This window comes from Ursus americanus, chromosome 22 (assembly GCF_024610735.1).
Source record: "Ursus americanus isolate L20-20 chromosome 22, mUrsAme1.1.p, whole genome shotgun sequence".
In the NCBI taxonomy this organism is placed as follows: Eukaryota; Metazoa; Chordata; class Mammalia; order Carnivora; family Ursidae; genus Ursus; species Ursus americanus.
In genome coordinates this window covers 41,613,000-41,628,510 of record NC_142148.1, presented here as the reverse complement: position 1 = coordinate 41,628,510, position 15,511 = coordinate 41,613,000, and positions in this window count along the sequence as shown.

The following is a 15,511-nucleotide window of genomic DNA, read 5'->3' as shown; positions in this document are numbered from 1 at the left end:
CCAAGATGGCGGAGGAGCAGGAGACCTAAAGTTCGTTTGGTCCCAGGAATTCAGCAAGAGAGCTACCAAACCATTCTGAATACCCATGAACGCAACTGGAGAACGAAGAAAAGAGTAGCAGAAACTCTATGAACAGAAAATTGACCACTTTCTGCAAGGAGGAGAAAAGGTGGCAGAGGAGTAGGAGACACTTTCTCAGCTGGTCCCGATTCGAGCTGGATATCTACCGGACCATCCTGAACACCCACGGGATCAGCCTGAGATGCAGGAAGATACATCTGGATCTCTACAAATGAACATCTCCAGCGACGAGTATTGAGGTATGAAATGGGGAGCCGTGAATCCGTGCACAGATATTGGAAGATAAACGGAAAGGGGAGGGAGCCGCCGTGCTTGAGCACGGGGAAGCGGTAGCCACCTGCACGGAGGAGCCGGCCGGACTCATAGACCGATACCACGAGAAAACAGACTGAGACCGTGAGCCTGGGAACGCACTCGACCAGCCTGAAAAATAGAGCTCCGGAGTGCTCACTGGAACCGTACTGATACCGGGAGCTCAGGAGCAGGCATGCGACCCCACTGAAAACCGATGCTCCGAGCGCCTGGGAAACACACTGAAACAGAGAGCTCGGGAGCGTGCGCGGGAACTGGGGCAGCTGGCAGTGTTAGAAGCACAAAGGACAGAGACGTGCAGGCCCTGGAAGTGAGGGCTGGGATACCGGCTGTGGGGCGCACATCCCCGGACGCTGCAGGGTTTTTGGCAGCACTGACGGAAACAGAGTTAAAGAGGCCAAGAGAGCTCAGTGGACAGCGGACTGCGATCTCTCTGTTCTGAGACAGAGGCTAGGATACGGCCACTGCTGCTCTCTCAGAAGAGCCACAGAAAACCACCAGAGAAAGACGCCAGAGAACAAAAGCCTGGAAATACTAGCTCACATTGTGCCCATCCCCATCGCCCCTCGCAGGGGACAGGGAGACTCTACCCAAACAGGGTTGCCTGAGTATCGGCATGGCAGACCCCTCCCCCAGAAGGCAGACTGAAAAATAAAGAAGCCCACATCCCAAAGGTCCCTATAAAGCAAGTGCACATTGCCTGGGTCCTGGTCAATAATTTGGGCTCTGGGCATCCCCTCAACATCTCATCAGAATGACGAGGAGGAGAAATCCACCCCAGCAAAGAAAAGATAATGAGTCTGTGGCCTCTGCCACAGAACTGATGGATATGGATATAACCAAATTGTCAGAAATGGAGTTCAGAGTAACAATGGTCAAGATGATGTGTAGGCTTGAAAAAAATATTAACAAAAATATTAACGAGAATACAGAATCTCTAAGGGTGGAAATGGGAGCAAATCTGGCAGAAATTAAAAATGCTATGAATCAAATGCAGTCTAAACTAGACACTCTGATGGCCAGGGTAAATGAGGCAGAATGAATTAGTGAATTAGAGGATGGGATGGTAGAAGAGAAAGTTAAAACGGATATTTGGCTCAAAAAAATCCAATCTCAAGAATGTAGATTATAGATTACTGTCTCAGTGAAACGTTCCAATGTTAGAATATCGGCATCCCTGTAGGGGTGGAGAAAGAGAGAGGTCTAGAAGAGATATTTGAACAAATTGTAGCTGAGAACTTCCCTAATCTGGCAAAGGAAACAAGCATTCATGTCCAGGAAGCAGAGGATACCCCTCCCAAGGTCAATGAGAACAGACCTACATCACATCACATCATAGTGCAATTCGCAAATATTAGATCCAAGGATACAGCATTGAAAGTGGCCAGGAGGAAGAAAATCCTTACGTACGGAGGGGAAAATATCAGAACAACGTCAGACCTGTCTACAGAGACCTGGCAGGCTAGGAAGGGTTGGCAGGGTATTTTCAAAGCTCTATCTGAGAAGAAAATGCAGCCAAGGATCCTTTATCCAGCAAGGCTTTTATTCAGAATTGATGGAGAGATAAGGACATTCCAGGATCGGCAGAAACTGAAGGAATTCGTAACCACCAAACCAGCCCTACAGGAGATATTAAGGGGGGTTCTATAAAAGTAAAAAGGCCCCAAGAGTGGTACAGAACAGAAATTTACAATCTATAGAAACAAACACTTCACAGGCAACATGACATCATTAAAATCATATCTCTCAATAATCACTCTCAATGTGAATGGCCTAAATGCTCCCATAGATGCCACAGGGTTGCAGATTGGATAAAAAGACATGACCCATCCATTTGCTGTCTACAAGAGATTCATTTTGAACCTAAATATACATCCAGACTGAAAGTGAAGGGATGGAAAACCATTTTTCATGCCAATGGACCTCAAAAGAAAGCTGGGGTAGCAATTCTCATATCAGACAGATTAGATTTTAAACTAAAGACTGTTGTTAGAGATACAGAAGGACACTATATTATTCTTAAAGGTTGTATCCAACAAGTGGATATGACGATTATAACTAACTATGCCCCCAACAGGTGAGTAGCTAGATACACAAGCCAGTCTCTTCAATAAATGGTGAAACTTGACCACTCTCTCACACCATCCTTTCCTGATTAAAACCCAGAAATGGACCCTCAGCTCTTTGGACAACTAATCTTTGACAAGGCAGGAAAAAACATCCAGTGGAAAAAAGACAGTCTCTTCAATAAATGGTGCTGGGAAAATTGGACAGCTATATGCAAAAGAATGAAACTTGACCACTCTCTCACACCATACACATATGATTCTCTCAATTGATGCAGAGAAAGCATTTGACAAAATACAGCATCCTTTCCTGATTAAAACCCTTCAGAGTGTAGGGATAGAGGGTACATTCCTCAATCTCATAAAAACCATCTATGAAAAGCCTACAGCAAATATCATTCTCAATGGGGAAAAGCTGGAAGCCTTTCCCTTAAGATCAGGAACACGACAAGGATGCCCACTCTCCCCACTATTATTCAACATAGTACTAGAGTCCTTGCAACAGCAATCAGACAACGAAAAGGGATAAAAGGTATCCATATCGGCAAAGAAGAAGTCAAAATGTCTCTCTTCGCAGATGACATGATACTCTATATAGAAAACCCAAAAGACTCCACCCCCAAACTACTAGAACTTATAAAGCAATTCAGTAATGTGGTGGGATATAAAATCAATGCTCAGAAATCAGTTGCATTTCTATACACTAACAATGAGACTGAAGAAAGAGAAATTAGGGAATCCATTCCATTTATAATAGCACCAAAAATCATACGTTATCTCAGAATTAACTTAACCAGAGACATAAAGGATCTATATTCTAGAAACTACAAATCACCTTGAAAGACATTGAGGAAGACAGAAAAAGATGGACCAATATTCCATTCTCATGGATCAGAAGAATTAACATAGTTAAAATGTCTATGCTACCCAGAGTAATCTACACTTTCAATGCCATCCCGATCAAACATACCAATGACATTTTTCAAAGAACTGGAACAAACAGCCCTCAAATTTGTGTGGAACCAGAAAAGGCCCCAAATTGCCAAGGAATTGTTGAAATGGAAAAACAAAGCTGGGGGCATCACGTTGCCATATTTCAAGCTATACTACAAAACTGCGATCACAAAGACAGCATGGTACTGGCACAAAAACAGACATATAGACCAATGGAACAGAATAGAGAACCCAGAAATGGACCCTCGGCTCTTTGGACAACTAATTTTTGACAAAGCAGGAAAAAACATCCAGTGGAAAAAAGAGTCTCTTCAATAAATGGTGCTGGGAAAATTGGACAGCTATATGCAAAAGAATGAAACTTGACCACTCTCTCACACCATACACAAAGATAAACTCCAAATGGATGAAAGACCTCAATGTGAGACAGGAATCCATCAAAATCCTAGAGGAGAACATAGGCTGCAACCTCTTTTTTTTTAAAAGATTTTTTATTTATTTATTCGACAGAGACAGCCAGCGAGAGAGGGAACACAAGCAGGGGGAGTGGGAGAGGAAGAAGCAGGCTCATAGCGGAGGAGCCTGATGTGGGGCTCGATCCCATAACACCGGGATCACGCCATGAGCTGAAGGCAGACGCTTAACCGCTGTGCCACCCAGGCGCCCCAGGCTGCAACCTCTTTGACATCAGCCACAGCAACTTTTTTCATGACACATCTCCAAAGGCAAGAGAAACAAAAGATAAAATGAACATGTGGGACTACATCAAGATAAAAAGCTTCTGCACAGCCAAGGAGACAGTCACAAAAACTAAGAGGCAGCCCAAGGAATGGGAGAAGATATTTGCAAATGATGCTACAGATAAAAGACTAGTATCCAAGATCTACAAAGAACTTCTCAAACTCAATACACGAGAAACAAATAAACAAATCATAAAGTGGGCAGAAGATATGAACGGACACTTTTCCAATGAAGACATACAAATGGCTAACAGACACATGAAAAAATGTTCAAAAATCATTAGCCATCAGGGAAATTCAAATCAAAACCACCTTGAGATATCACCTTACGCCAGTTAGAATGGCAAAAATTGGCAAGGCAGGAAAGAACAAATGTTAGAGAGGATGTGGAGAAAGGGAATCCCTCCTAAATTGTTGGGGGGAATGCAAGTTGGTACAACCACTCTGGAAAACAGTGTGGAGGTCCCTTAAAAAGTTAAAAATTGAGCAACCCTATGACCCAGCAATTGCACTACTGAGTATTTACCCCAACGATACAGACGTAGTGAAGAGAAGGGCCGTATGCACTCCAATGTTCATAGCAGCAATGTCCACAATAGCTAAATTGTGGAAGGAGCCAAGATACACTTCAACAGATGACTGTATTAAGAAGATGTGGTCCATATACAATGGAATATTACTCAGCCACCAAAAAGAATGATTTCTCAACATTTGCAGCAACATGGATGGGACTGGAGGAAATAATGCTAAGCAAAATAAGTCAAGCAGAGAAAGACAATTATCAAATGGTTTCACTCATTTATGGATCATAAGAAGTAGGTAGATCAGTAGGAGAAGGAAGGGAAGAATGAAGGGGGGTAAACAGAAGGGGGAATGAAGCATGAGAGACTGTGGACTCTGGGAAACAAACTGAGGGCTTCAGAGGGGGGGTGGGATTGGGATAGACCGGTGATGGGTATTAAGGAGCGCATGTATTGCATGGTGCAGGTGTTATACCCAAATAATGAATCATGGGACATTGCATCAAAAACTGGGGATGTACTGTATGGTGACTAATGTAACAAAATAAAAATTATTTAAAAAATGGTAGATTTTATATTATATGTATTTTACCAGTATAATAAAAAGGATATTTTTATTTTTTAAAGATTTTATTTATTTATTAGTGAGAGAAAGAGAGAGAGCACAAGATGGGGAGAGGCAGAGGGAGAAGTAGACTCCCTGCTGTGCAGAGAGCCTGATGATGCGGGGCTTGATCCCAGGACACTGAGATCATGACCTGAGCCAAAGGCAGATACTCAACCAACTGAACCACCCAGGCACCCAAAAGAATATTTTTAAAAGTTTTTAAAAAGCAAAGGATAGAATAAGGTGTCATTTGTGTAAATTAATATGCATTTATGCATACGTGTGTGTATACACACACATATACATTTGTATGTATATAGGAAATTTCTGAAGGATACATGAGGGTGATAGTGCGATGACAGAGAGCCTTACTTTTTCAATAAAAACAAGGAATTTAGAAAGGAATATTTACCATAAAACAGTAAATAATTTTCAATAGTTATAGATCATCAAAATCCCTTTTGTCATAACAAACTTGTATTTCCCAATCTGCTTTCCCCAACGGTCACACATATACATCACACCTGCTGTTAGAGCTAACACTAGCCCAATCAGTGCCTTTGTGTAATTAGAAAAAGGCCTCCATTCCTTTGGGTGGATATAGCCCCATAGGCATGCAACTTGAGGAACAGAGAAAAGGACGGATTTCAGCCCTACTAGCCCTTCAACTGGGTGCCTTTTTTGCAGTGCACAACATGCACAACTGTTCGTGGTGGTCCTGGCTGGAGGCCAATTTTCCCTACTCGGCCAGTGTTATTTTTCATAGATTAAGAAAAAACATAGCACCTGTTGTTCAAAATACATGTTTCTTTTTTTTTTTTTAAACAGACTGCTCTCTAGTTTGTTTATTTTTGAAACAGAGAGAGAGAGTGTGTGTGCAAGTGGGGATGAAGGGAAAGGGTGGGGAGGGAGGGAGAGAATCCCAAGAATGCTCCACACTCAGCATGGAGACTGACACAGGGTTTGATCTCACGACCCTGAGATCATCACCTGAGCCAAAATCAAGAGTTGAACGCTTAACTGACTGAGCCACCCAGGTGCCCTAATACATGCTGGAGCCACATGTTAGGTGTACAGATTACTTTAAAAAAATAAGACCTTTTTAAAAAAAGTAGAAATAGAGAATATTCTGCTCTTTTCAGTTGTTTTATTGATGCAATATGAAAGGCACCATCCAAATTTCCTGGCAACTGTTGGTTGCTGTGATTTTCATAACCAGGATGACCAGCAAACCTTTCTGGTTATTTGAAATTTTATTTTTTGTTTCAGAAAGTCCTAAGAGTTTAATTAGAAGGGGAAATTCCTTGTTTTCTGTTTTCCTTCCCATCAGTTGGATCCCTATTATGAAAGCCTTGTATTAAGGGATATAGTGTTTCCTGATCTGGTCTGAGAACACCCATGCTCAATATGAGGCCAGAGAAGTCATAGGAGAAACACAACATCTGATTTCAGGTCAACAGAATTCACACCAACTGGTTTTTGTATTGCTTTATTTTTTCAGATCAAAGTATCTTATGAGCTACATTACCCCATGCAAAGAATTGCAATCATTCGTAATATGAGCTAGAGGCTCATTTGTACAAACCTGGGAAACCAAAACAACCTGTTAATACTGAGTCAGCAAGGAGCAAAGCAAGAAGGAAAGTCTCAGTTACCTTGACTGTTGGTTTTTGGTTAATTCTCCATAGACACACAAATCCGCTTCTCTCTAAGTACGCTGAGTCCATAGGTGCCTTGAAACCAGACCATTCTGAACCTTAAAGGTAAACTTTTTCTATGGAACCTAAAAGAGACATGCTTTCAAATGTATTCTGTCCTTTTTTATTGAAGATTTTTAAAAAAGATTTATTTATGTACTTTAGAGAGAGAGAATGTGCGCTCGTGAGAGTGGGGGGAAGAGACAGAGGGAAAGGGAGAGAGAATTTCAAGCAGACTTTCTGCTGAGTGCAGAGCCAGGCTGGGGGCTTGATCTCACAAGCCTGAGATCATGACCTGAGCAGACACCAAGAGCGGACACTCGACCAACTGAAGCACCCAGGTGCTCCTTATTCTGTCCTTTTACAAAAAAAAAATTGTGATTTAGGGAAAAGTTGCAAAAATAACAGAGTTCCCATTTACATTCTCCCACCTTACCCGAATATTAACCCCTTGCACAACTGCATCAAATTTAAGAAATTGATGTTGGTACAATACTATTAGCCAATCTGCAGATTTATTTCAACTTGAGCAGTTTCCCCACCTTTGCATTTCCATGTTCCATATCCTCCACTCCTCTAATCTGTTACAGTTCTTCAGTTTGTCCTTGACTTCCATGACTCTGATGTTACTGAGAAGTACCGATCAGCTATTCAGGAGCATATTCCTCGACTTGGGTTTGTCTCAGGATCACATGGAGGTGATGCATTTTTGGCAGGCACGCCCCTGGTGACATCGTGCCTGGCCCGGGCCTTCCCTTGGGGGACATCATGCTGACATAGCCTCTTAGTGGTAATGTTCCTTTTGATCTCTTGGTTAAGGTGGCCTCTGCTGGATTTGTCCACTACAAAATTACTGTTTTTCTCTTTGCAGTTAATGAACATCTTTGCAGAGATACTCAACTGCAAATACCCTGTTTTTCCTCAGAGTTTGCTGACTGCTTTTAGCATGTATCGATCCATCAGATGGTTGTCACGGTGGTGACCTTGTGGTGGTTTCTGTTTTCCTCGTGCCTCCTACATTTATTGATTAGAATTCTTCTGTAAGAGAGAGCTGTTCTTTCTCCCTTACTTACTTATTTACTGATTTTTAAAAAAGATTTTATTTATTTATTTGTCAGAGACAGAGAGCACAAGCAGGGGGAGCAGCGGGCAGAGGGAGGAGCAGACTCCATGCTGAGCAGGGAGCCCAATGTGGGGCTTGATCCCACGACCCCGGGATCATTACCTGAACCAAAGGCAGCTGCTTAACCGACTGAGCTACCCAAGTGTCCCAATTTTTACTGATTTTTATTTTATTTTATTTTATTTTTAAAGATTTTATTTATTTATGTGAGAGAGAGACAGCCAGCGAGAGAGGGAACACAGCAGGGGAGTGGGAGAGGAAGAAGCAGGCTCCCAGCCGAGGAGCCCGATGTGGGACTCCATCCCGCAACGCCAGGATCACGCCCTGAGCCGAAGGCAGACACTTAACGACTGCGCTACCCAGGCGCCCCACAATTTTTACTGATTTTTAAAACTCAGTTATTTATATCAATAGGTACCCATGGACATTTACTGTTATTTATTTTGTTATTTATTTTCTTTCATTTTAGCTTTGGAAAATGAAGAGCTCTTTCAGGTTGGTTCCTGTGCCTTTTGACATGTCCCCAGCTTCTTCAAATTTTTCCTTACTTAACGACTCCCATGATGCTTCAGGCTCATCTTGGTTTTCCTTGCCCCAGTCCTGGGATAGAAACACAAATAGTACTACTGTCTAATTAATCATGAATAAAACAAAGTATAATTATCTATATCTGCATGATAGAACTAAAAGAATATCCCAGACCTCAATATCACCACCATTTAGAAACTCTAGTTTAGATACTGTGGTTTTATTTTATTGTTTGGTTGAAGGAACATCTACAGCAGTACGTGACACACCATGGGTCATAACGTAACAGCTCTGAGAATGCATAGTTCACACCACCATTTTTCTTTCTTTGCCTCAGAATAATTATCCGCAAGTCTGAATTTATGTTTCTCTTTCTTTAGGATGCGGAGAAAACAGCTGAATTACATCTCTGCTCATCTCAGGTTGTAAGCTAAGAACAGCCCTCAATTCTGGGACTTCATTGCGGAAGCCAGGCTGGGAAAGGTAAGGAAAAACAAAGCAAGACACAGGAAGGATGCACATGAGAATCAGAAAGTCACCACCTCTGGAGGGCCTCCCAGCCTGCAGACCCAGCCAGTGGGCCTCACCAACTCATTTTCCTGGTCATTGCTGTTGTTGGATTTGCTTATTCTCAACCCCAACACTGTTCAAATCTTGTCTAGAAAGAACAAGGAAGCAAAGCAAGCAAACATAGGGATTTTTCTTTGCAAGTGTTCCTTGGATATTTTGGCTCTGGCATCGACCCAAGAAAAACATATATGATCCGAGAAGCATTACCCTCAGCCAGGACCTGCCGCCTGTCAGCGCAGAGGTTTTCTTCTTTTGTGGGCAGGGGTAAAGAAGAGAAAGATTGGTTTAGTCTCAGTCCTTGGACTCCTCAGCCTGCAGTTCTGCCTCCACGCATGGTAAACTTGTCAGAAGCATAAGACAAGGCACTGCCAGGCACTTCCCATGGGAGCCAGCAGAAAAGCCAGAGAGTATTCAACAAAAAGCAAAGCAATGAAAAAAACATGAAGACTGAAGTTTGAGAATCCTCCCCCAGGTGATGCATAGATACTATTCACTTTCTGGGTCTTTGAAATTAATTTTTTTTTTTTTTGGTTCTGTTAGCTGATAGGAAGCTGCATAGCAGGAATAGGATCCTAGGATTATGCAAAGCTTACTCTGTACTTGAACCTGGAGCTTTTGGGATAGATCTTATTTTCCCAGTCAACGAGACAGCTTGCTACAAAGGAAGTATTGTTTTATATTTTTTTTAAAGAGTATAAAAGGAGTGTAAGAGAACTCTCGTATTTCTTTATATCTTTATAATCTTTTACATCTTCATTTCTGGGAAACTGGAAGCTAGATGAGAAAAATGTACTGAAATCAGGGCACCTAGGTGGCTCAGTTGTTAAGTGTCTGACTCGATTTTGGCTCAGGTCATGATCTCAGAGTCATGGGATTGAGCCCCGCATTGGGCTCCTCACTCAGCATGAAGCCTGCTTGAGAGTCTCTCTCTCCTTCTTTCTCTGTCCCTTCCCCTGCTCATGCTCTCCCTCTCTCTAAATAAATAAATAAATAAAATCTTAATTAAAAAATGTACTGAGGGGCGCCTGGGTGGCACAGCGGTTAGCGTCTGCCTTTGGCTCAGGGCGTGATACCGGCGTTATGGGATCGAGCCCCACATCAGGCTCTTCCGCTATGAGCCTGCTTCCTCCTCTCCCACTCCCCCTGCTTATGTTCCCTCTCTCACTGGCTGTCTCTATCTCTGTCGAATAAATAAAATCTTAAAAAAAAATGTACTGAAAGCATTGGAAGTGTAAACAGCTGCTATGAATTGCACTGTATCCCTCCTGTAAAAGAGAGGTGTTGCAGTCTTAACTTCCAGTACTTCAATGACCTTGTTTGGAAATACAGTCTTTGCAGATTTAATCAAGTTAAGATAAGGTCACCGATGTTCTTATTAAAAGGGGAAATTTGAACACAGAAACACACAGACTGGATATAGTTGAGTTCTGCTTTTATATTTAGTTTGACAATCTCTGACTTTTGATTGAAGTATTTGCTTTATTTATATTTAATGTAATTATTAATATAGCTGGATTTTGGTCTACCATTTTGCTACGTGTTCTTTATTTGTCTTGTCTGGTTTTCACTCCTTGGTTTCTCTTTTCTTACACTCTTTTGTTTTAATAATATATTTTATTCAAATTGAAATTTAGAATCTCAGATTTTCTAGAGAATTGCTGAACCCAGTGAGCCTCAAACTTAGGGTTGTGAACTCTGATTTTTGTAATAGCATGTTTCTTCACTATCCATGACAATGTTTATGAAGTCGGCATCAGGCTGGATTATATTCAAGTCTCAAACAGGGGTAGTGAAGTCTTCAGAAGTTATACATTTGGGAGTTGACTGAAACAGTAATTTGTGAGTTGTCACTATATAGAAAGACTTCCATATGCCCACTCTCGCCACTATTATTCTACATAGTACTAGAAGTCCTTGCAACAGCAATCAGACAACAAAAAGGGATAAAAGGTATCCAAATCGGCAAAGAAGAAGTCAAAATGTCTCTCTTCGCAGATGACATGATACTCTATATGGAAAACCCAAAAGAATCCACTCCCAAACTATTAGAAGTTATAGAGCAATTCAGTAATGTGGCGGGATACAAAATCAATGCTCAGAAATCAGTTGCATTTCCATACACAAATAATGAGACTGAAGAAAGAGAAATTAGGGAATCCATCCCATTTACAATAGCACCAAAAACCATACGTTACCTTGGAATTAACTTAACCAGAGACGTAAAGGACCTATATTCTAGAAACTATAAATCACTCTTTTTTTTTTTAAGATTTTATTTATTTATTCGACAGAGAGAGAGACAGCCAGCGAGAAAGGGAACACAAGCAGGGGGAGTGGGAGAGGAAGAAGCAGGCTCCCAGCAGAGGAGCCTGATGTGGGACTCGATCCCATATCGCCGGGATCACGCCCTGAGCCAAAGGCAGACGCTTAACCGCTGTGCCACCCAGGCGCCCCTATAAATCACTCTTGAAAGACATTGAAGAAGACACAAAAAGATGGAACAATATTCCATGCTCATGAATCAGAAGAATAAACATAGTTAAAATGTCCATGCTACCCAGAGCAATCTACACTTTCAATGCTATCCCGATCAAAATACTGATGACATTTTTCAAAGAACTAGAACAAATAGTCCTTAAATTTGTATGGAACCAGAAAAGGCCCTGAATCACCAAGGAATTGTTGAAAAGGAAAAACAAAGCTGGGGGCATCACAATGCCGGATTTTGAGCTGTACTACAAAGCTGTGATCACAAAGACAGCATGGTACTGGCACAAAAACAGACACATAGACCAATGGAACAGAATAGAGAACCCAGAAATGGACCCTCAGCTCTTTGGGCAACTAATCTTTGACAAGGCAGGAAAAAACATCCAGTGGAAAAAAGACAGTCTCTTCAATAAATGGTGCTGGGAAAATTGGACAGCTATATGCAAAAGAATGAAACTTGACCACTCTCTCACACCATACACAAAGATAAACTCCAAATGGATGACAGACCTCGATGTGAGACAGGAATCCATCAAATTCCTAGAGGAGAACATAGGCAGCAACCTCTACGACATCGGCCAAAGCAACATTTTTCATGACACATCTCCAAAGGCAAGAGAAACAAAAGATAAAATGAACTTGTGGGACTTCATCAAGATCAAAAGCTTCTGCACAGCCAAGGAAACAGTCAAAAAAACTAAGAGGCAGCCCATGGAATGGGAGAAGATATTTGCAAATGATGCTACAGATAAAAGACTGGTATCCAAGATCTACAAAGAACTTCTCAAACGCGATACACGAGAAACAAATAAACAAATCATAAAATGGGCAGAAGATATGAACAGACACTTTTCCAATGATGACATACAAATGGCTAACAGACACATGAAAAAATGTTCAAAATCATTAGCCATCAGGGAAATTCAAATCAAAACCACATTGAGATACCACCTTATGCCAGTTAGAATGGCAAAAATTGACAAGACAAGAAACAACAATTGCTGGAGAGGATGTGGAGAAAGGGGATCCCTCCTACATTGTTGGGGGGAATGCAAGTGGTACAGCCACTCTGGAAAACAGTGTGGAGGTCCCTTAAAAAGTTAAAAATTGAGCAACCCTATGACCCAGCCATTGCACTACTGGGTATCTACCCCAAGGATACAGACGTAGTGAAGAGAAGGGCTGTATGCACCCCGATGTTCATAGCAGCAATGTCCACAATAGCTAAATCGTGGAAGGAGCCGAGATGCCCTTCAACAGGTGACTGGATTAAGAAGTTGTGGTCCACATATACAATGGAATATTACTCAGCTATCAAAAAGAATGACTTCTCAACATTTGCTACAACATGGACGGCACTGGAGGAGATAATGCTAAGCAAAATAAGTCAAGCAGAGAAAGACAATTATCATATGATTTCTCTCATCTATGGAACATAAGAACTAGGAAGATCGGTAGGGGAAGAAAGGGATAAAGAAAGGGGGGTAAGCAGAAGGGGGAATGAAGCATGAGAGACTGTGGACTCTGGGAAACAAACTGAGGGCTTCAGAGGGGAGGGGGGTGGGGGAATGGGATAGGCTGGTGATGGGTAGTAAGGAGGGCACGTACTGCATGGTGCACTGGGTGTTATACGCAACTAATGAATCATCGAACTTTACATCAGAAACCAGGGATGTACTGTATGGTGACTAACATAATATAATAAAAAAACATTTAAAAAAAAGAAATACTTCCATATATCCATATAAAGGAGAAGTTACATAGCTTAAGATAAAAAATTGAGTTTAGAGAGCCAGTGTAGAGAAGCCATCTTGCAGGCGAGAAAAATTCAGCAAGAACAGCAATTATCATCTGGCCTGTTGGCACTATATTTTGGGGGGTTTATGAGCACTCTCCAAAATCAGATGGCATGTCTGTGATATATCTGATCTTGGAAATGACTACCAGAAATGTTTGCTGATATTTTTTTGACCTACTTGACTTATATAAAATAAATCAAACTCTGTGGCTATGTCTCCCTTGATTTGCCCTTTTATATGGTAGTTGAGGTACTGACAGAAAGCCCATAAGTTCTAACAAACATTAATTGATTGATATTTTCAGCTTTAGTTTCACTGAACAAAAAGTCAGAATATGCAAAGATCAATTCATGCAACTTGGTGATTGGGCAAGCATGGGAAAGAAGATACCCCCCAAAAAATAGGAGGGCAATTAACATTTACTGAGTCCTGACTATGTTCCTAGCAAGGTGCTGTGAGTGTTTAAGATGAGGATAGATCAATGGACCCTCACTGGAAGGTTGGGCATATCAGATGGAGAAACGCACGTGAAAGCTCCTGGAAAACTATCAGTGGGCTAAATGCTGTCTTCTGTTGGGTTGCTTGGAGAAGAGCCTGAACCAGGGAATCAGGTGCACAGGATAGACTGAGGGGGTGGGCTCAGGAGAGAGAGGAAGATAAGTTCTGTGTTTTCATTTCCTCATTTGCATTTTGGCAGTAAGTATCAGAAATTATTCACTGATTCAACAATTGTTTTTGAGCACTCTATCCAGCAGGCACAGTTCTAGGTAGCATGGGTAATACAAACTAGAGACCCAAGTCCTCCTCATGGGTGACAGTCTTGTAGATTCCATTACTTCTTGGTTCCCTTCCACCCCTCTGGGGAGTATACTGTTTAAAGTGCCTTGTTCCCAGGTTGCCCTGGAGTGAGGGGGACACAAGTCCTGGACTGGCATCTTCTTCCGAGCAGCTCTGAGTCCTTGCTTGATCCATGTCATCCTCATGGCTTCCCAGGGAGCCAGGAATAGGGTAAGTATTATTTCCACTTTGCAAGGAGGGGAATGGTGGTCTCATGACCACCCCACCATCACCCCTGAGACCCAGTGGCAGAAACATACTAAATTTTTGTCTCCTGTGTTCTCAACTGCTTCCTTCAGTCTTCCAACAACCAGCATTTGAAGTGAAGTTGTATTAGATTTAATATGAAGGTGAGTTCATCAAAATCCTTCTGTGACACCTCTGGTTCCTGAGGATGAATTCCTTGAGGACACTGTCTCCATCCTGCCTCATCACTGCCCGTGGGGCCAGTTCAAGGCTAACTGATCAACTTGGGATAGATAAAACCTCTGATCCTTCCCAGTTCTTGACACCCATGTTCAAGAAAATTGTTTATCACTGTAAATCACTAAGTTTGGGAGTGGTTTGTTACACAGCAGAACTGTGGTGATAGCTGACTAATAGAGGAGTCTTTTCATTAGTATAGTTGGGCAGACTTGGTCAAAGGCCATGACTATTTTAAAGTTCTTAATGCATTTCACCAATTTGCTTTCCAGAAAGATTGTTGCTATAATGCTCCTCCCCTTGCAGTGATATTTGACTGGATTTTGCCTATTGAAACACCAAGGTCTTCTATCCTTTTTCCCCTGCATGCTCCCATCAAGTAAGTTTTGCCTTCTTGCCATTTTGTTTTGTTTTGTTCTTCAGTTGGCAATAGGACCCAGGAAACGGGGCAAATTCATGAGTGAGTGTGTGAAGGCAGCGGTCTGTTAAGTGATCTTATGAACAGTGGGTGGATATGTTGCCAGGAATAACATCACAGCGACTCTCTACAGGGCCCTGGGCAATGCCCCGGTAAACCCTGCCAGCCCGCTAACACCGGCCCTAGATTTATATAATAAATTGCATCTCATTATCTCCTCTCTGGCGCCTTCCTGAGTAATCTCCAATGCAAGCTTGGTGGAAAGCGCTAGAAGAAATGGCAGGCTTGCCAGAGCTCGGCCCGGAGGCCAACACTTAATAACCTACTTCAAACAGGACTGTTTTG